This window comes from Petaurus breviceps, unplaced genomic scaffold, assembly GCF_028583685.1.
Source record: "Petaurus breviceps papuanus isolate PSGF00001 unplaced genomic scaffold, PetGlider_PUasm1.0 98, whole genome shotgun sequence".
Taxonomy (NCBI): Eukaryota; Metazoa; Chordata; class Mammalia; order Diprotodontia; family Petauridae; genus Petaurus; species Petaurus breviceps.
Window position 1 is genome coordinate 49495746 of NW_027187460.1, and position 21930 is coordinate 49517675.

General features: G+C 38.4%; 1 pseudogene; it reads right to left on the minus strand.

Moving 5' to 3' along the window:
- Window positions 1–14051: 14051 nt before the first annotated feature.
- The window catches only part of LOC138155751 (probable ubiquitin carboxyl-terminal hydrolase MINDY-4 pseudogene), an 8343-nt pseudogene continuing 464 nt past the window's right edge, over window positions 14052–21930 (minus strand).

The following is a 21930-nucleotide window of genomic DNA, read 5'->3' on the forward strand; positions in this document are numbered from 1 at the left end:
CTTTTAAAAAAATGAAGAATTGATCATAGGCAAAGAGGGAACAAGTCTATCACTTTTGCAGATGATATGATGGTTTACCTGGAGGACCCTTGACAATTAAATTTTTAAAAAATCATTGAAACAATTAACAATTTCAGCAAAGATACAAGACATAAAATAAACCCATATTCATCATCAACATTTCTGTATATTACTAACAAAACCCAGCAGGAAGAGATAGCAAAAGACATTTCATTTCTATATAACTACAAAATACTTAAGATACTACCTGCCAAGACACACACAAAAAGTAAGTGAACATAACTTCAAAACACTCTTCACAGGGGCAGCTGGGTGGCGCAGTGAATAGAGCACTGGCCTTGGAGTCAGGAGGACCTGAGTTCAAATTTTATCTCAGACACTTAACACAAAACTTAATTAACATAAATGAGATTCCATAGGAAGATATAAGAAGGCATAGAGCACACATAGGAAATCTCATTAATTAATTAAATCTCATCAATATGGAAAATAGTCCCCAATATCTAATGAAAGCTATTATTCCACATGAAATTATCATGGCTAAAATTTATACTAATTAAGTAAATTGTTGTTGAAAATTTCATTCATTTAATTTCTTAAAATATGCATAGTTAATGAGATTTCCTGTGTGTCCAGACTTTAGGGACACCTTGTATAAGAATACAAGTCATTCTCCAATTGATAAATGGTCAAAGGATATGAACAGGCAGTTTTCAGAGGAAAAAATTAAAGATATCTATAACCATATGAAAAAAAATGCTCTAAATCACTGTTTATTACAGCAATGCAAATCAAAACAACTCTGAGGTACATCTCACCAGTCAGATTGGCTATGATGACAAGACAGAAAAATGATAAATGCTGGAGAGGATGTGGAAAAATTGGAACACTAAGGCAGTGTTGCTGGGATTGTGAACTGATTCAAACATTCTGGAGAACGATCTGGAACTATGTCCAAAGGGCTATAAATAAGTACATACCCTTTGACCCAGCAATACCACTTCTAGGGCTTTATCCCAAAGAGATCAAAGAAGTGGGAAAAGGACCCCATATGTACAAAACTTTTTTTAGCAGCTCTTTTTGTGGTGGCAAAGAATTGGAAATCAAGGGGAAGTCCATCAATTGGGGAATGACTAAAAGAGTTGTGGTATTTGAATGTAATGGAATACTATTGTGCTATAAGAAATGAGGAGCAGACAAACTTCACAATAACTTGAAGAGTCTTATATAAACTAATGCTTAGGGAGAAGAGCAAAACCAGGAGAAAACTGTACATAATTACAGACACATCGTATCTGTGATGACTGATTTTGATAGACTGGGCTCATCTCAGCAATGCAAGGTTATAAGTCAATTCCAAAAGATTCATGATGGAAAAGGCTATCCACATCCTGAGAAAGATTTATGGAGTCTGAATGCAGATTGAAACAAACTACTTGTTCTCTATAATTTTTGTTTTGTTTTCTTCCTTCTTTCTCATTGTTCATTCCATTGGTTATAACCTTTCTTTACAACTTGATTAATGTTTAATGTGCAGGAATTTGTAGAACTTCTATCAGATTACATGCCACCATAGGAGCAGAGGGGGGAGGAAGGGGAGGGAGAGAAAGCTTGGAACTTAAAAGCTTGTGGAACTGAATGTTGAAAATTAAAAGTAAATAAATTAATTTTAAAAAGTTATCTGTGTGTGTTGAAAGAAAAAAATCAAAGAAGGTTGAAACACCAAAACATAGCTACAAACTCCCAATTAGATATTTTAACTTTTCCTTTAATCTTTTATTTACTCTCAGGAGCAGATGACATATGAAAAAGTATATCATGGTCATGTAGATTCAGAGAGATCAGAGATACATAAGCCTTCTCAAACAGGGAAATGTGTTAGAAAATACCATCCTACTGGATTCTGCATGATTTCAGAAGCTAGGGCAGAGAAAAGATAATAAATGAGATAGGAAAGTAAGATGTCCAATGATATATCTATAGATGCAGATACTACCTCCTGACAGGGAAATATCTCCAAGGAATTATATTCCACAACCCACCCTTGTCATCTTCACATTACTCAGTCTTACCTTCAGCTGGCCTGGATAGTAGTTTACTCCTGAAATTAGAGTAGTGCCAAGCACAGCAAGGCTCACAGGGACCAATTACAGAACAAAGGAATGCCTAATTCTTGTTTCAGTTCCTTGACTCTGAAACTTTGGTTCTTTTTCTTGGGTCTTTCAGTAGTCTTTCTTTGGCCTCTTTTAAGGTGCCAGGATGGGAACCACTTCTTCTTCTCTCACCTCACCTTGCCTGGCAGAGTGTTCTCTTTTCAATGGAAATTCAACAAATTATATCAATGAAGAAGATGTGACATACAACAATAAAGAGGAAGGAGAATCAGATTTCTAAAAGTAAGATGCCTGAGAATGATACACTAGGATGTTAGCTTAATCCTTAAATAAGTACCAGATGCCATTTTTAACAAGAACATTCCAGAGGGAGTATTATTCAAGTGACTATCCCCAAAGTTTTCCATAAGGTTCAATTAGCATACTTTTTCTCTCTAAGTTCCACAGAAAAGCAATTGTTTTTAAAAGCAACCAAAAGAGGATTTTTAAATAGCTCCACATAGGATACCATTTTTTTTTCTAAGTTGAAGCCTTTGGCAGGATTATTTGCCAGGAATGGCCAGCCAGAGTTAAGTCAAAAGAATATAGTTACTACTCCATTGTCAATATTCCAAAGCCTTCTCCCAGTGACAGCTACAACTCAGTTTCAATGTACTTGTGTAATTTCTCCTTTCTACTTCGACATGATTCTGTAAGGTCTGTCTCAGAGTAATTAAAAAGAGAATAAAATCATACAATTCAATGGTATCATCAGTTTCCAGCTCCTTTGGCTAAGACAGCCAAGACCTTCAAATAATGAGAAATCAAGACTTATATAATGCCTTTTTCTATCCCATTATATTTTTCAGGAAGCACATGTATGCATATTTTAAACTAATCTTTGTTGGCCTAAAAGAACTTTAATTTTTAAACTTTATTTTTAACACTTCTTCCTGCAAATACTACATAGCATTCATATAATTTAAAAGATTAAAACAAATTAAAATCAAGGTTTTGAGCCTTTCTTTTTGCAAATGTCATGAAAACCATTGAAAGCATAAGCACTACCCTGGGACATTAAAAAAAAAGTAGAGTTGGGAATCACTGCTAGGAATAATAAATCCCTCTTTAGGTCAGTTTTGTGTAACAGACCCTTAAGTATCATCCCTCCATTACTGACACTAAACTATAGAGGCAACCAGTCAATCACACATTTATCAAGTATCTTCTATATTCTAGGAACCATTCTAAACACTGAGGATACAAAGAAAGGGGAAAACCAGTTACTGTTCTGCAGGAAGTCATATTCTAATGGAAGAGAAAATATTCAATCTACTATATGCAAACAACATATATAAAGGAAAAATTGTGTGTAGTTTCAAAAGAAAGCTACTAAAATTAAGGAGGACTGAGAAACTTTACATTAGATTTTAAGGAAAGCAAGTAAGCTATGAAGTGGAGAGGACGAGCATTCCAGGAATAGTAGACAGCTAGTGAAAATGCCAAGAGCCTGAAGATGGACTGCCATGTTTGAAAAGCAGGAAGCCAGTGTTACTGGATCATAAAATACATAGAAAGGTAAGAAGACTGAAAAATAAGAAGGGGCCAAGTTATGAAGGAATTTTAAAGCCAAGAGAAAAAAAAGCATTTAATCTGGGGGTGACAGAGAGCCACTGGTGTTTATTAAATAATGAAGATCAGACCTTTGTTTTAAGAAGATCAATTTGACAACTGAGTAGCAGATTGGAGTGGAGAGACTCAAGGCAGGGAGAGCAATAAGATGACTACTAAAGTAAAATAATATAGGCATGAGATAATGAGGGACTGCACCAGAGTAGTGGCAGTGTTGGAGGAGAGAAGGGAGCTTTTGCAAGAGATGTTACAAATGTAGAAACAACAGAAACTTGACCACTGATTGTATATAAAGGGTAAGTGAGAAATTGAGGGTGATAATATGGTTGAGAGCATGGGTGACTAATCCCTTCACCATGGGAAAGTTAAGAAGAGGCAAGGGTTTGGGGCAGGTGTGGGGAGATAATAATTTCAGTTTTGGATAAGTAGAGCTTAAGATGTCTATGGAATATCCAGTCAAGTTGTCTCGTATTCATTTGGAGAATCAATAATAGAGGTTAGGAGAGAGATTAGAGCTAGACAACAAGATAGATATAGAATCATCTGCATAGAGATAGTAACAGAAACCATGGGAACTTTTGAGGTCACCAAGTGAAATAGTGTAGAGGGAGAAGAGGTCCCAAGACACAGCTTTGTAAGACTTCCCAGATTAGGGAGCATAATATGAATAAAGATGCAACAAAAAAGAAAGAGGGGTTGTCAGACAGGTAGGAGGAGAATTAGAATAAGTAGTGTCATAAAAATTTACAGAAAAGAGTGCCAAAAGAAAAGGGTAATTGAGAGTTTGGGAGGTTTCAAAGAAGTCAAAAAGATAAGTATTGAGAAAATTCAATTAGATTTGACAATTTGACAAGAGGAAGAACACCAAGGAAATCTACGCACACTTCGCACATGCCACCAATACCAAGAACGCGCAGTTTGTGTTTGACCTTGTCACTGATGACATCATCAAAAACAACCTGAAGGATTGCAGCCTCTTCTGAGCAGGTGGCCAAGGGTGGACTGGCCAAAGGGCCACTTGAGCTGCTCAGTCTCTAAGCAAGAGGAAAATGCAGACAGGACCAAGGAAGGAAGGATGCATTGTCACAGTTACTTCAAATCTCCCCAGTCTCCTCCCCTCTCCTTATGTTTCCATGTTTCAGTTTCTCCCCCACATAGCAAAGAGACTTTGTTGAAGAGTGGAAGTCAGAGGCCCATGAGGTTTGTATCTGAACCTGCCTGGCTCAACCTAGCCTAGACCAGAAGCTCTGAGCGTCCTCCTGCCTCCCTAAACCTGCCCCCTTCCCACACCTTCCTCCACAGCACTGCCTTCATCAGCTTGACCCTGGGCTGCATCCTGGCTTTTTTTATATTTTATTTGGGGGGGGGGCAGTCTTTCTGAAACTTGGGTTTGTGATAAAGGAAGCCCTATATTTCTCTGGCCAATACTGTTGACACCTCTGCCTTGCCAGGACATCCCCTCCCAAGCCCAGCCCCTGGTCCATGTTTACTGGCCTCTGGTCCCTGGATTGGTAGGAAGCCCCTCAACAGCTGTGCCTGTTCCCTCCCAGGAACAGCCCCCTCAAGGCCTTGGGAAGCCCTTCAGGATAAAGCACAAACCCACCCTGAGCAGGACAGTGACACCAATGACAACATTCCTTAGCCCAGAAGTCTCAAAGCTCCTCCGTTTCTCTTCGGTCTTTTGTGTTTGTGTTTGTGTTGTTTTTTTTTTTAATATAAAACAAAACTTCAGGGAACTTTTTAGAGACTACTATTTAAAACTGTCACATACTAAATGGCTGAGTCATCCTGATCTGTGCTGGATCACTTCCTCCAGGGGAGGTCATACCTTAACTGCTTGCTGTGACCTGGGGGCTGTTGTGGGGATTTGCCTCTATTTCATACCCACTGATGATGGGACAGCAGCCACTCCACTCACCCAAAACCTCACTTCTTTCTCCCTCTGCCTTTTCTTCTCCATTCCAACCCCTCCCAAGAATTCATTCCGACTCCATCTCCCATCCTACCCCCCAAGAGTTCTCTGTTCCATCTCCATCCCCCACATTACACCAACAAGTGTTTCCAGAGGGCTAAGTCTTGAGTCAACTGCCAACATCATTGAGGGCTTCTCCTCATCTCCCACTCCCAGAAGCCCTGTCTCCTTTCCCCTTTCCCCTTGCCTCCATCCCCATCCAGCAGTTCTCCCATCAGCTCCATTAAGTGTAGCTACTTTAGCTCTAACAATATGAAAGGCCACTGCCATGAGAGCTCCCATCTTCATCCTTCATCCTCAGGCCCTGAACCCTGCCCCAGGTCCCAGAGTCAATATCATCGGATCCTCCTTGCTTTTTTTTCCATGCTTTATCAAATTTTGCACATGAAATAATAAAATGTAGAAAGAAAAAATGGGGCAGCTAGGTGGCATAGTGAATAGAGGGCCAACCATGGAGTCAGAAGGACCTGAGTTCAAATCTGACCTCAGACACTTGGCACGCTAACTGTGTGACTTTGGGCAAGTCACTTAACCCCAATCGCCTTGCCTTTCCCCTTCCAAAATAAATATATATATATATATATATATATCATTTCATGGCTTCAGAGAAAGCAATTGATTTCAAAGAGATAACAAGAGAGTGAGAGGAAAGGAAATTGAGGCACTTATTGTAGACAGTCTTCTCAAGGATTTTAGCTACAAAAGAGAAATGATATAGGACAATAGATGCAAAGATTGACAGATCAAATTAGGTTTATTTGTTTCAAATGAAAGAGATATGGTTGTATTTTTTAGGTAATAGTTAAGCATACAATAGACAGAAACAAAAGAAGATTAGTGAGAGAATAGATGGATAGAAGCACTATTCTGAGAAGACAAGGTGGAATGAGATCATATGCATGTAGAGAAGTTTGTGTTGACAGTGAGAAAATGTACCCTTTTATGTAAAATAGGTGAAAAAAATAGTGACAGAAGACATCTGACTGATATGAGATGACAAATAGGGCAGAAGAGGACACTCTCTGAAAGGGAAATATTAGGCAACGTTCTCAGGTGAAAGGGTCAGGTTGGAGGAGCATTAGGAGGTTTAAGTAAGGATGAAAAGGTTTTTAAAATCTGCTAAGCTCCTTAGAATAGTGAGTCAATTAGCAATTTGTACAATGACTATCTTAGTGGAGTGACAGCCCAGTATAGATTATGTAACACACTTGGATGAACTGTCTCAGTATGGCATTGTGATTTTTTTCTAATTTCATTCTCTATGTCATAGGAGATGGTACATTCCAAGTAGCATTTTTAGAGGAAAAAGGTTGTTGGTGGTTGGTTGTTGTCCTTCATTATAGAAAAGGACCAAATGACATTGCTATGCTAAAGTCAAGTTGTAATGTGTCCCATTGTGACTCATTAGATCAATATGAGTTCAGAATACTCTATCACAGGTGAAACACAAATAGTACATGTGAACATTTGGGGTGGATTCTCCAAATTTGCACATCCTGCATTTCCTTTGAGCTGTTTCAATTCTACTTTGCTCATAGACCACAATACCTTCTCTGATGCGGGCACACAATACTGAGAAGTCCTGTGCCAGTGTCTCCCATGTCACATAATTCCAAAGTTCTTCAGAGAGACCTTGACAGTGTCCTTGTATCATGTCTTCTAATCACTATGTGAGTACTTGCCCTGTGTGAGTTCTTCATAAGCTAGTCTTTTGGGCAAGCATACATTTTGTATTCAAATAATGTGGCCAGTCCATCAGCATTGCACTCTCTGAAGCAGTTTGAATATTTGGCAATTTATTTCGAGTAAAGACCTCATTATCTAGTATCTTATCCTGACTTGTGATCTTCAGAATCTTCCTAAGACAATTCAAATGGAAACAATTTCATTTCCTGGCATGGATCTGGTAGACTGTCCAGGTTTCACAGACACACAACAATGAGGTCAGCATAATGGCCCCATAGACCTTAAGTTTGGTAGTCAGACTAATACCTCTTCTCTCCCATACTTTCCAGAGTCTACCAAACACTGAGCTAACTCTAGCAATGTATGCATCAACCTCATTATCAATGTGTACTTCCCTGGAAAGTAACCTACCAAGGTAAATGAACTTAGTTACAGCAGCTAAAACTTTTCTGTTTGCTGTAACTGATAATTCCACATATGAATGGTGTTGTGGTGACAGATGGAGCACCTGCATTTTCTTAGTGTTAATTATTAGGCCAAATTAGCACAAGCAGCAGAATTGATCCATACTGTGTTGCAGCTCAGCTGCAGAGATCACAATGACTGCACAATCATCTGCAGACGGAAAATCATGCACCAACACTCGCTTCACTTTGGTCTTCTCTTGTAGCCCTTTCAAAATGAAGAATTTAACATTAGTGAAGTAGCTGACCTTGATGGCATGTCTATCCTCATTGAAAGCATTTGACAACATGGCTGAAAACATCATGCTAAAAAGCATGGCAGCAAGCACACAGCTTTCTTTCACTCCATTGTTGACCAGGAAGGTAAGAGAGAGCATTGTCCATTATCCAGAAGCCAGACAAACATGGTATCATGAAATTGACATACAATGTTGATGTATTTCTCTGAGCAACCAAATTTTGACATAATTTTCCATAAGACCCCATGACTAGCAGTATCAAGGGCTTTGATCAGATTTACAAATATTGTGTAAAGACCTCTGCTCTGCTCCTGGCATTTCTCCTGGAATTGTCAGTCAGAAAACACCATATTGGCTGTTCCTTGGCCCTTTCTGAAGCCACACTGGCTCTCAGGTAGATGGCCATCTTCCTCTGGGGTATAGAGGAAAAATAATAGAATAGGGAAAAGTGGAATTAGTATGTATTAAGGAATTTTTATGTGCCAATTACTATTATAAGCACTTTGCAGGTATTAATTGACTTGATCCTCACAATAAGCTTGGGAGGTAGTTGCTAATTTTATCCCTATTTTACAGTTGAGGAAACTGAGACAAACAAAGGCAAAGTGATTTTCCCAAGGCCATGCATATGGAAAATGTCTGGGACTGGGTTTGAACTTAGAGCTTCTTGACTCCAGACCCAGCACTCTACTCACTATTCCACCTTTTTGCCATGAGTAGGAGTGAGGTTCTATGGATGATGGGAATAATCAAAGGCTGAATTTCGGAAGGTTAAGATTTTTCACACAATGAAAATGTAAGTCTCTAAAAGGGGACATTGTAGACCTGAACTGGTTCACCATAGAATCACAATTTGGAAAGGAAAAGAGTATATCCAGTGCAAAGGTATTGACTTGGAAAAGAACTGAAGGATAGACAGAATAAATATTGTCTCAAAGTTGAAGAAGAGGTTTTGGAGCTGCAACGCAGAAGGGTAAGTGAAATGAAAACCGATTATGATCAAATAAAGGAATTTCAGAGTTTATGAATATGGATTTAGAAAACTTGTAAGTGATAGTGAGATAAAGAGTATGACTCTGTGTGTGTGTGTGTGTTTGTGTGTAGTGGGATAGAGGAATATGTCATGAGAAATGAGTAATTTGAGGAAGTGGGAGGTTAGAGCATCTATGAGAGTATCAGTATATGTGTTAAAGTCTCTTTGTCTGAAAATAGGATTTGGATCAGAAAGAAAGACTATGAGCCAGACACTGAACTCAAGGAAGACAGAGTGTCCTGGGGGATGGTAAATAACAACTACTAGAGTCTTTATTGGTTAATAAATTTGGATGGAATGAACCTCAAGGGAGGAGTGTTTACTGAGTAATGATGATAAAGGGAAAACCTAAAATTGGCAATGAGGAGCAAGCAGTCATCCAATATTCTCAGCATGACCAGTGAATTAGGGTATAAGTGAAAGTGAAACCAGTGTTTGATAGGGTAACCAAGGAAACTGTGTTATCGGGAAGTAGACAAGTTTCAGAAAGCAAAATGATGGAGTATTAAAAAAGGAAATTTTAAAATGAAATCCAGTTTGTTACCTATGGCAAGACATTCCAGAAAGCACACAATTAGTAGCAAATATGTATAGCCAAGGAAAAGAAATTCCCATACTGCGGATAGACAGAAAGATAGACAGACAGACAGACAGATAGATAGATAGATAGATAGATAGATAGATAGATAGATAGATAGATAGATAGATAGATAATGTGTATATAAATACCTCATTCTGTGGCCTGAATCTCTATTGAGAGTTGAGTGGTATTCATCATTGATTCTGTGGAAAAATAGATGCTTAGTTTTATTGTTTTTAAGTCTCAGAATTTTCCATTTTTAAATAATGATGTTCCAGATCATTCTCTCTACTTAAGTTCATATGCCTTCCCAGATTTCTCTGAAACCATCCCATTCATAATTTCTAATGATGCATTAATATTTCATACAATATTCATATACCATAATTTATTCAATCAATTTTAAAGTGTTGAGTACCATCCTCCTTAATTTTTATTTTTCCACTACTAAGAAAACTTCTATACATACTTTTTGTGCATATTGTGCCATTTCATCTTCCTTTGATTGCCTGAAGGTATACACCTATTAGTGGCAGATGGTTTAAAGGTATACAAATTTAATTTTTAAATTTTATATATATATATATATGTTCAATCAGCAAATATCTGTCTTTTCTCCTTCCTACATCAATCTCCCCTTCCAAATAAGAGTGAAAGAAAAATACCACCCCCCCCCCATCACAACTATATATCTGCAAGCAAAACAAATTGCCACATTGGCCATGTCCCAGGATGGTTCTGGGCCTTCCTATTGCTCTTGTTTTACACTTTCTTTCTTCAAGTTAAAGTTTTTCTTGAAGTGTGTCCTCTTAACCAGACCCTGTCCACAATGGCCATTGTCCACAGATCTCTCTGTATTTCTCCTTATGCCAACCCACCCAGATGGTAGGAGACCCAGAATTTTCCATTTTAGCGATATGGATATGCTTCAAAAGCCCCTAAGGTCACTTCCATGTGAAGTTAGGTAAACTGGGTATGCCCAGACAAGTATGGGTTACATATTTCCTTCATATGTAATTCCTATCTCTTGCAAGTAAGCAGGGGTGATTTTTACTTTTTAACACAGTCCTCAAGCAGTTCTCCACATGTGGTCTCTGGGGAGATATAAGCAATGTGTTTTCATTTGCCCTCCCAATACTATCAAGTCCCAAAAAAGTTAATCCTGTATGATCATATACAATACCACATGCACAAACAAAAATCCCAATTATCCCCAAATTCGAAGTTTTGCAGATTTATAAAAGAAGGAACATTTCATAAAGTTCGGAAAATATTTCTGCATACTTAATCTTAGCATTGCAAGACCTTTCTCAACCTACACATAAGAGAAAGAGTGAAGACAAAGAAAACTGGCTATTTTCTCAACCAGAAATCTGGTCCACACTGATCTTTCCAAGCTATATGGAGATTTCCCTACAGGGATTTGGGACCTGGGGTCGACTTGGCATTGTTCCTTTCTCAAATAAGAATATTGTCCTGTGTAGGAACTCTTCCAATCATTGCTTCAGTGCATAAGGTCATTCAACTGACTGCACAAAAGTGTACCTTTCTACACAGGGCCTACTGGAACAAAAAATGTCCCAGAGGATGCACTAAAATTCTCTAGGGGTCTCTCTATCATAAGAGATCTACATAAGATATCCAGGCAATTTCTTCTGGATCCCTTATCCCTAAGGGCACCTGAAATTCCTCCATGAATTCTTGTTACTACCCAGGGAACCAAATGGTGTTGGTAATAACCTTAAAGATAAGAAATAGGTTCATTTAGTGAAGTAGTGAAAGTTGTGAGTTATTTGTGGATTTAAGGCACAGGAATTCTCATCCTATGACATTATGAGGTGTTCCTGCTTTCACAGAAGGCAAGGAGTCTAGCTCAATTTAAATACAAAAAGAACAACGGGAATGAACATTTCTATTGTACAGTAGCAATCTAGAGTGTACAGATTTCTCATATTAAGCTTAATATCCATCCAGTATACAGGCCTCTAATAAAGAACAGTATCACTGTAGTAGTATCAGGTATCAATATATTAATATTTATATAGAATTTGATAATACAAAAAGTGTCAGTATTTAAATATCATCAAACAACATATCAAAAGTTTGTGAAATTGCTACAATGGAACTGACTTGTGAGAGGACACTTACTGAGGGGAAAAAATGAACTGGGAGAAAAAATGCAGGTGAGAATTTTACTCCCACAGAGTTTTTATATCACTTTGACTAACCACAGATAAAACTCAATCATTTCTAATCTTCATATTACAGCAATTAAATATCTGGCAAGTTCTAAATAAGGTATGATAAAATATTTTCATTTGTTCTTATCAATTGCTAATAAAAATGTAGATTATATTTGTTTCAAGTAGAAATGCATTCAAGTATAGAATAAGGATGAAAGAAATCTCATGTAAGAGAATTGGTAAGACAAAGTAGAATCAATCATGCTTTTATTCCTAGAATATTTTGCTAGAAATATTTCTTAGATACAGACCTGAATATGTTGATTTCCCTCCTTTGCTTTGTAGGTATGACATGATTGGTTGAGTTGCTATTACAAAGCTTTCCCTGGTAGGTTTGCTGAAATGCATGCATGGCTAGATATCATAAAGAATTTATACTGAGGTGTTAGGAGTGATTTGAGAATCCCATTAAAAGAAATAACCTTAATCATCCACAATAACATTGCATTAATTATTAATAGATCTAATCAGTAGTCTGAAATTGCTCACATCTAATATTAATCAGTAAGGGAGATGAATTCCTAGCATCATGACATGCCCTCAATGCCTTCAGATACCTTACAGTGTTATTATGTACATGCTTCATAGTTAAAGAACATTTCATAGAGCCAGAGTTAGAAGACTTGATACTTCACAAGATAGACTTATGTTTTACTCACAAAATTAACTTATCCATTATTAAGCCAGCTCACAAGAAAAGCAATAACTTTGACTCTTCAAAGATTAGCTTTTTTATAAATCCAGATATTGCACCACTTTTCTTTATTTTTTAATGAGAAGGCAGTTGTGTCCAAGAGCAAACAGACATTTAAAATTATCTTCCCATTTTTTGGTTAGATTAAAAAAAAAAAACAACTTCTGAATACTTTCACCATTTAAAATTGTTTGAAAGAATCTATTTCAAACACAAATGAGTTGTTACACTAAGATGTATTTAATATTGTAGCAATTCTGGACTTTATCCTATAGCAAGTGAAACCAACTTCATAATAACAATAATAGTTGTAATTTCTATGGGATTTTGAGGTTGTAAAAGCATTTTCTTCAAAGCTTAGCGAGGTAAATAGACATATAAGACAGCATGATGTTTTTTTTTTGCTTTTCCTAGATTTCCAACTAATTAGGTACAGCTAGATGGCACAGTGGAGAGAGTGATTGGTCAGGAGTCAGGAAAACGCATCTTCCTGAGTTCAAATCTGGTCTCAGACAGTTGCTAGCTTAGTGACCATAGGGAAGTCACTTAATCCTCTTTTGCCTTAGTTTCCTCATCCGTAAAATGAGCTAAAGAAGGAAATTGCCACCATAAAACTATTTTTGCCAAGAACACCACAAACAGGGTAAAAAAAAATCAGACACAACTAAAAAATGACTGAATAAAACAATTAACTTATTTTGAATATACAATTGAATGTTTATAAACCTTGAGGAAATGCAAGAGTTCAGGTTTAACAGAGCTGAATCTTCAAGGAGCTATATGTATTTAGGTTTGATATTTTATTTTAGCTTTGGCTTTTCCTTCTCCTGACTCTCTCTCATTTAATTAGATGCAAGGTCATAGATTGCAATAGTGAAATGTTTATTTTTTTCAGTCTTTTCTTTTTCTTTCTAATTGCTATTATCCTAGATAAAGTCTATTTATAAAGTTTATTGATGGTAGACAAATCACTGTAAAAAATACTAACTCAGGCAAGTCTATTGTAGAAGCTTTCTTCAGTTTTTCCATTACCATACGTTGCTGTCCAAATAATCTTCCTTAGACCTAGTTATCATACAGCAGCCTCTTAATCCCCATTGTCTACTGAGTTAAGAGTGATAGAATTTTTTTTAAAAATCCCAATCAACATCTGTTCCCACCACTCCTGTATCAATATCACAAACAGTGCTCCAGATATGCTCTGATCAGGGCAGAAAATGGGAGGAAGGAGGGCATTACCTCAATCCTTTGAACACTATACTATTTTGTTAATACATTCTAATTTTTTTCTTCTTTAAAATGTACATACAGCTTCCACAGAAAAATACTAATTTTAACATGATATAAACAACTTTAATTTAGTAAATAGAGTTTAGGTTTTATGAAAGTTTATTTTTATTTTTTTGGCCAAACACTCTGAGCCCCTGCTTTACTGGGATGGAAAATGAGCAACATGGGCTGTTCTGGGTCTTTCCTGGGGTCAAGGAAGGAGAAAATCCAGGAGTGAGGAGGTGGACGACAGTGCTTGGGGGCCTCTTCTTCAGGCAGACCTTTGGAGACAATGGCGGGTGGCAGGCAGCTTTAGGATGTCTGGAGGCTGGATCCTGTCAGACAAAGTGGGTCCAAAAGAAAACTTGGGGGGATTTCTGTTTTCCTTGGCAGAAGCTCAGCAGCAGCTACAGGGCTGGGGCTGCCAGAGTCCAGGCTCACAGGATGGGTTCTGTACCGTTCCAGTCCACAAATGCGTCCTTCCACTTGGTTCGGATGCAGTGTTCGAGGGGGGGAATGAGGTCCTTCTCTCTGCCTCCAGGCATGGGCTGGGTTGTATCTATCTTCAGACGAATCTCCCCCTGCTGGTTAGCCAGCCCATCGTAGTAATAGAGGTCAAATATTCTCTCCACTTTCCAGTCACTGAGCAGGTCTCGCTGCAGCCTGAAGATGATGCTGAAGTGACTCTCGCTGCACACGACCCAGATGGGATACCTAGGAGTCTTTAGATAGCAGCCGACCTGACAAATATCATAGTGCTGATACAGAGATAGGAGTCCAACATCACTGCGAGATGTGATTCCTTTGAGGAGGGTGATGTTCCCATTTCCCGAATCCAGCTCCACCATATCATTGAAAACATTGGACACGGCTTTGCCAGTCAGAAGCAGGTTGCCAAGTCCCTGGGTGCAGTATCTGTGGGCTCCAATAAGGCAGCTGGTGGGCATGTCAAAGTCTTTGCTCACTAGATCAGTGGACCTGGACAAGATGGCGGACAGGGTGAGAAGGATGCATCCAGAGGGACCGGCCTGAAACTGGTGAATGTTTTGTTGAAGAAAAATGACCAAATCTTCATATTGGTCACCTTGTGCAGGATGAGCATCTCTAAGACTCCATCCGCTTTGTACTTTCCTACTGGACTGAACTGCTGCATTCCTGAGGCCAATGTAATGACCGCCTTTTCCTCTCCACCTGCCCCCCACAGAATGTCTGCCATGGCCATGATGAGACAATTGGTCCGATAGGTGTCTGAAGGCTGTAGCTCCTGAATACTGGTTCTTCTTCTCTCTCCTCCAAACAGGGGGTTTTTCAGGACACAGCCCTGCACAGCTGCCAATACGCCACATGGTCCCCCCCTTATTCTGCACGAGGCCATATTTGAGTTGAGCCATTTCACTGAATGTAAAATTCTGCAATTTCCATTCTTCATTGAAGCCACAAAGAGCTGAACCAAACAGAACAGTTTTTTTGTTGTTGTTTTTTTTAATTTCTTTTGCTGCTGAGAGGCTCATCGTTTTGGACATCACCTGCAGCCTCAGCAGGGGCACTGACAGGGCCAAAGGCTGGGCAGTGTCCTGGTTCAGAAGCTCTTCATCTTCCATGTCCTCGAGCGTGAGGACGTCTGCTTCTTCATTCCCACAGACAGGCACAGCACGTATAGAGACTATCCTGTGAGCCAAGGACTGAGAATTCCATTTGAAAGCCTTTTCTTGTCTTTCCTGAGAAGGCTTTGAACTTCCACGGGGAAAGAGCAACCTCCCATTTGGCCCAGTCTTCTCAGCGGTATTACTCACTGTGGCCTTGCCTTCCGGGGACTATTTCAATTTGTTTTTGTCCGTTTCCAAGTGCATTTTGCCAAGAGGGTCAGAAGAGGTGCTGGACAGGTTCTTGCACTTCTCTGAGTCCAAACTGCAGGAAGTGCCCAGGGAATTTTGGGAGGAGGAGGAGTTTTTAGCTACAGAGGTCTCAGACAGAATATGGCCAATAGGGGACAGACAGCTCGGAGAGTTTGGGAGGGTCTTCTCTGCTCTGCACTGCGCTCAGTCCTGACGATCGTCTTAGGAAACGTTTTCTGAGTGAGTCCTGGGCAGGGGCTGCAGGCGGGCCGCGGTTCGAGGACTCAAGGGAGGCCGAGGCCACTCGAGGCCCTGCGAGGGCAGGGGCGGCAGCGGGGCCGGGGGTGAGCCCCAGGCCCGGGCCGCTCTGGGCTCGGGGTCGCGCGGCCCGATGGGGGGCAAGCTGACGTCGGCCGAGGACATGCCGTGGTGCCCCTCCGCCAGGCTCCCCGGCCGGCCCGGATGTGGGAGATCCGCGGTCCTGAGGAGGCGCCCTGGGCCAGTCCTCGCAGCCACTGGTGGCTCGAGGCAGCGGCCGGCTGTGCCCTGGCACCAGGCCTAGCGCCGAAAGTTTATTTTTAAACAAGTCTTTTACACTGGCATGAGTCTATAATTTAAAAGTCCTATATTCGTCATGTATATTTATATATGACTATACCTAAAAGCATTTAGGTGTATGAATATATATAATGCACACATACCCATACATATTATATGTGTGTACTACATGTTTGCATATGTGTGTGTTTATGTGTGCATGTGTATTCATGTGTGTAAATATGTATTATATATGTATATACATTCTTTAAATAATACATGCACTGGTTTTGAAAGAAGAGGAAGTCTTTTTTTTTTTTTCCTTTTTTGGAGGGGGGAAAGCAGTGCAATTTGGGGTTAAGTGACTTGCCCAAGGTCACACAGCTAATAAGTGTTAAATGGATGAGGTCAAATTTGAACTCAGGTCTTCCTGCGGTAACTCCAGGGCCAATTCTCTATTTGCTGCACCACCCCGAAGAGGGAGTCTTTAAACAAATAAATTGAGGAGTCCATTACAGGTATGGGAAACAATGTAGCAACAGTATGGAAGGAGAGGAAGGCAATTCAGAGAATATAAATTAAATCTACTCATGATAATTTGTTACCCTTCTCTAGTAAATCATGAGCAATTTAACAAGATTCTCATAGAAAATAATTTAGCTTTCAGACATCATGGAAGACAAATAGAATAGAGGTTTGGCATGAAGTTAGACTTCATGCTATCCATACAGCTGAAAACATGTAAATAGTAATAGATTTCTTCTCTGCATAGACTGTCCTCCAAGCCAGGAATTTTAAGGGACAGAAATAAAACCATTCACTGAAGAGTTTATTGATAGTAGACAAATCACTGTAAAAATACTAACTCAGGCAAGAAGCATACAAGGAGACATGTGCTACTGATTTACCATCATCCTTAGTTTCTCATCTTTGGCTTTGAGATATGAATGTACATAGGAACGTCTTTTCTCAGGAATTCAACTCTGTCCAGACACAAACAAATTATTAATGTCTTGAGGCAATTAGGGACTTGGCAAGTTTTATGGTAAAGTAAACCAAAGTATTCTTGATGAATACTTATTTATTGATTAGTATTATAAATGCATAGTCTGAAGTGGTCTTATTAACCTGTACGTAGAACCAAATTTCATTAGTTCATGTCTAGAATAAAATTATTTCTTCCCTTAGTGAGGTAGCTATTCCTTGAATGTCATGCACAATTTAATTCTTTACAATAAATTAGCCAAAAAGCTATTTTCTTCAAATTCTATATATGAAATTTTTTCCTATAAGTCCATCAATTCACAATATTCTACAATTGGAGATTAAAAATAAATGAATGATAATTGTTAGTCTTCTGGAAGTATTGTTTCTTTTCTGAGATGCACACAGTGGCTACATTAAATTTCACGTGTGTGTGTGTGTGTGTGAGCATTCTAGCCTTTGTTTAAAAAAAGAACTAACTAAAAAGGGAAGAAAAAGGGGCCAGAGGAGACTACTTTCATAGGAAGTTAAATTTGATTTTGGAATTCCCTACAATATCTTTAAATGGCATTTTAAAGCTTAAGTCACATTCATGGACATAGAATTTGGATTTGTTTGATACAGTCCCTGAACCCATGAGTATATGTACAATTCTAAGTCCATAATAGCTTTAAAACAAGCCTATAATTGAATAATCATAATGTCACTGAAAAGCTCCCTACTATTTAATGGCTTGATTTCTTTTTATTTCAAGCCTAGAGGCAAATACTTTTGGGGGGGGTTCACTGGGATCAGGGAAAAATGCATTGTTTTGTAGTTGCTATTTGGGCTTTCTTCTTACACCCTGCTTAATTCCCTAGATCTAGAATTCTTAATTTTTGCATGTGTGGTATAGAATCCTTTGGCAGTCTAAGGAGGCCTATGAGCCCCTTCTCAGATCAGTGTTTCTTGTCTCCATTTATAATTGAAGGAAAAGCTAAACTTCAATTTTTGTTGCTGTTTAGTTATATCTGACTCTTTGTGACCTCATTTGGGGTTTTCTTGGCAAAGACACTAGAGTACTTTGACTTTTTTCAACAGCTCATTGTATAGATGAGGAAATGAGCCAAAAAAAAGAGGTCAATAAAAATAAGGTAGTATTTATTGCTTACGCAAGTTCAAGGACCCCCTGAAATCTATCCACAGGCTCACCCCAAGTTAAGTGCTCCTACACAAGATAAAAGGAATGAGAGTTTTCCCAGTTCAAAAGTTAAACAGGCTCTCTCAGTGAATTGTACAGAAATCATATTCAGCTAAGACCTAAGTAAGGTACAGTTATTGGGTAAAGAGCTGGCCTTTGGCTGGTTACTATTTACTGTGATACTTTAAGGTAAATATCTCTCCATCATGCCCCAGGAACTTCATCATTCTGCAAGATCACATCATCCCAGAAACTCACATCTTCTCGGTACCATCTGCCCTTGGGGCCCCTCTCTTCATCTAATTGCAGGGAAGAGAGTAGAGAGTTGCTGCCAGAATCTTCCTTTAAGGAGGGCTCCCAGGCTAGTTCTCTCTTGTCATTTTCTATCAATGCTGCAAAACTCTAGAGTTTTCCGCCATACCCCTGCACCCAGTACTTCCCCACCCCATCCCCTTTTTAGCTTCCTTTGTGAATTATCTCCCCCCATTAAGCTTCTTAAGGTCAGAGGCTATATTTTGTCTTTCTTTGTATCCCAGTGCTTAGAACCGAGCCTGGCACAAAGCAGGGACTTAAAAATGTGATGACTGACTGACTAACTACATACATGAGTGAAAAGGTTATTAAGAACTCACAGAAGAATTTAGAGAACTACTACCTCCTTGATTCATGTCTTATAGAGAATATGAACACATTCTCCGTTCATATATAAGGAAGATGGGAAAGAACATCAAGGAAAGATAGAAAGATTCCTTATTCGTACTAGTCTACATGCTAGAGTTATACTAGTGTATATCTCACAATGACTTTGTTGTGGAAAATTAATAATATTAGCTGACATTTGCATAATACTAAATTGTGTAAAGGCTATTATGACAAATTCTTGGTATCATAGATCTAGGGCAGGAAATGAAATTAGAAGCCATCTACTCAACTTCCCTAAGCTTGTATTGAGAAAACATCATCGTTTTCTTCTTCGTCATCATCTTCACATCCTAATATTTCTATATCATTTTAAGATTTGCAAAATTAGGTACCTAGGTGGCAAAAAGTGCTTAAATTAGAGAAACAGATTATCCTCAATACCCTCAAAATCTGTAAAAATAAGTAAATAAATCACAGGGAAAGTGTGAGTACCATGGAACATAACAATGTTTTTCTTAAAGTATCATACTTTTTTCTTCCCCTGACCCTTGTCCCCAAGGTCAGAATACAGGTTGATACTTTGTTGAAAAAGTATAAATTTTTTATTCAAAACAGAAAAGATACCATAAAAGGTCTATCTATTCCCTAGATAGCAATAATGATAGCTAATCTTTACATAGTTTGAATAAACTTTCAATATTGCCTTTACATATACAATAAGAACAGAACAATGATCTAGATAATTCAAGACATTTATCTAGATATCCTAGACGAAGAAATAGACGTTAAGCTGAGGGTCATTTATCTAGATGTTTACTTCATTTGTCTAAGTGCACAATTTTGATAGAATCTTAATTCGTAAATATATCCCTATTTATTTTTTTAAAAACTGAAAAAAAATTGAATGAATAATAATTCATTATTTACCCAAGCACATAGGATAATTCAGGTAACAGAAATCATGTGAGAATTGCAGTTATTCAAGTAGTTGAATACCTCATGTTTCTATTTCATCCTAAACTGTGTAAACTAAGCCTTTCGTTTGATAGGGCCCAAGGTTATCCATAACATTGAAGTCAGTCAGACGAAATAACCCGAAAAGATAAAGTCTAAAGTCCATGTTAAAAAAAAGATGAGTTGAAGAAATTGGGGATGGTTACCTTGGAGAATAGAATACTCAAAGGAAACATGAAAGTTACCTTCAATTATCTGAAAATCTGTTATGTGGAAGAGAGATTTGACTTGTGCTGTTTGTCCCCAGAAGGAGCTAAGATCAAAGGGTAAAAGTCATGAAGGGAAAGATTTAGGATAAACTTGGGGGAAGAAAAAATAAAACAAAAAATTCTCTAGCAATGAAACCTGTATAAAAATGGAATTGACCACCTAGGGAAGGAATAGATGCCCTCTCTTCAAAGATCTTACAACAAAGACCAAATCACTAGTTGGCCTGTGTGGTTTAGTGGTAATTCCTTTGTGGGTAAACTGTGTCTTTTGTTTCAATTTTGACTACATGGCCACAGAAGTCTCAGCTTTGAAATTTTGTTATTCTGTGATTCAAAGCTACAGAGAATGGAGCTATCAATAGGTTGGAAGAAAATTTGCCTGAATCTGTTTGCTCACAGGTCTGTTGCCTCAGGTCTATTTTTAGTCATTCTTGCCTTAAACAGTTGCTACAGGGTATCTATGTGAATCAGCACCCTCTCTGATTACTCAATGAGAAATTTAAAGTCACAATTGAGGTTAGTCCTTTTAAAAACATTTTAACAAGTACAGTTTCTACATATACAAAAACTAGATGCTGTATATGAATGTGATGGCTAAAAATGGAACACATTCTATCCACATTGGCCTGAGTTGACTGGACTATTTCAGGTATTAAGCACAAAAAGTCAAAAATATTGAGCAAGTTACAACATAACTACAGTAGCACAATTGATAACTGTAGATATCCAAAATACCAGAAAATTATTTGCAGCCCATAGGGAGAAAAATCCTCATAATGTAAGGTCAACTCTATTAAGAAAAGAAGAATAGAAAAGCCCATGTAAAAGCTTTAAGAAAAGGAGAAGGACATATGTAACAATAAGGGGAAGGGGAAGGAAAAGGGGGAAGGAGTAAGAATTTATATAGTACCTACTATGAGCTAGGCACTCTGCTAAGTGTTTAAAAATATTATGTTGATACTCACAAAAACCCTGCAAGGTAAATGCTGTGATAAACCTCATTTTAAATTTGAGGAAACTGAGACAGAGGTTAAATTACTTGACTAGTGTCACAGAACTAGCCAGGGTCCAAGACTCAGGACCTGTCAACTCTAGGACTAGTGCTCTATCAACTATGCCACCTAACAGCGTTAGTGTTATAGCATAGAAGGTGAGAGAGAAAAAGTGGGAGTTGAGAATATAGAGGAGAAAGAAATGAAGAGAAAGGATGAAGAAATGATCAGGACATTGAAGGCTGTTTGCAAAAAATCCTATAAAAACACAGTAAAAAGCTTTTGTATTAGTAAAATACACACTTAAATAGACTCAGGCTCAATAACTTCTTGAGGCTATGTATGAAAGTAACTTTTTTTTGTCCCCTCCTAGTTTCCCTTTTTGTCTACTGTGTTCCTTTGCCTAAAATTGGGGAGTTGGGGGTGGTAGGCAGAGAGAATGGAGACAGAAGGGTAAGGGGAGAGGAAAACATTGTCTGTTTGATGCATATATGTATAACCAGGCTTTGGTACATGCCTAGACAACCTAAGATAGATCCACCCACAAAGGAGATACCAGGGACCTGATTCTCAGAAAAGATATTCTATGTTCTCCTGTCCAGTAGAAAGCG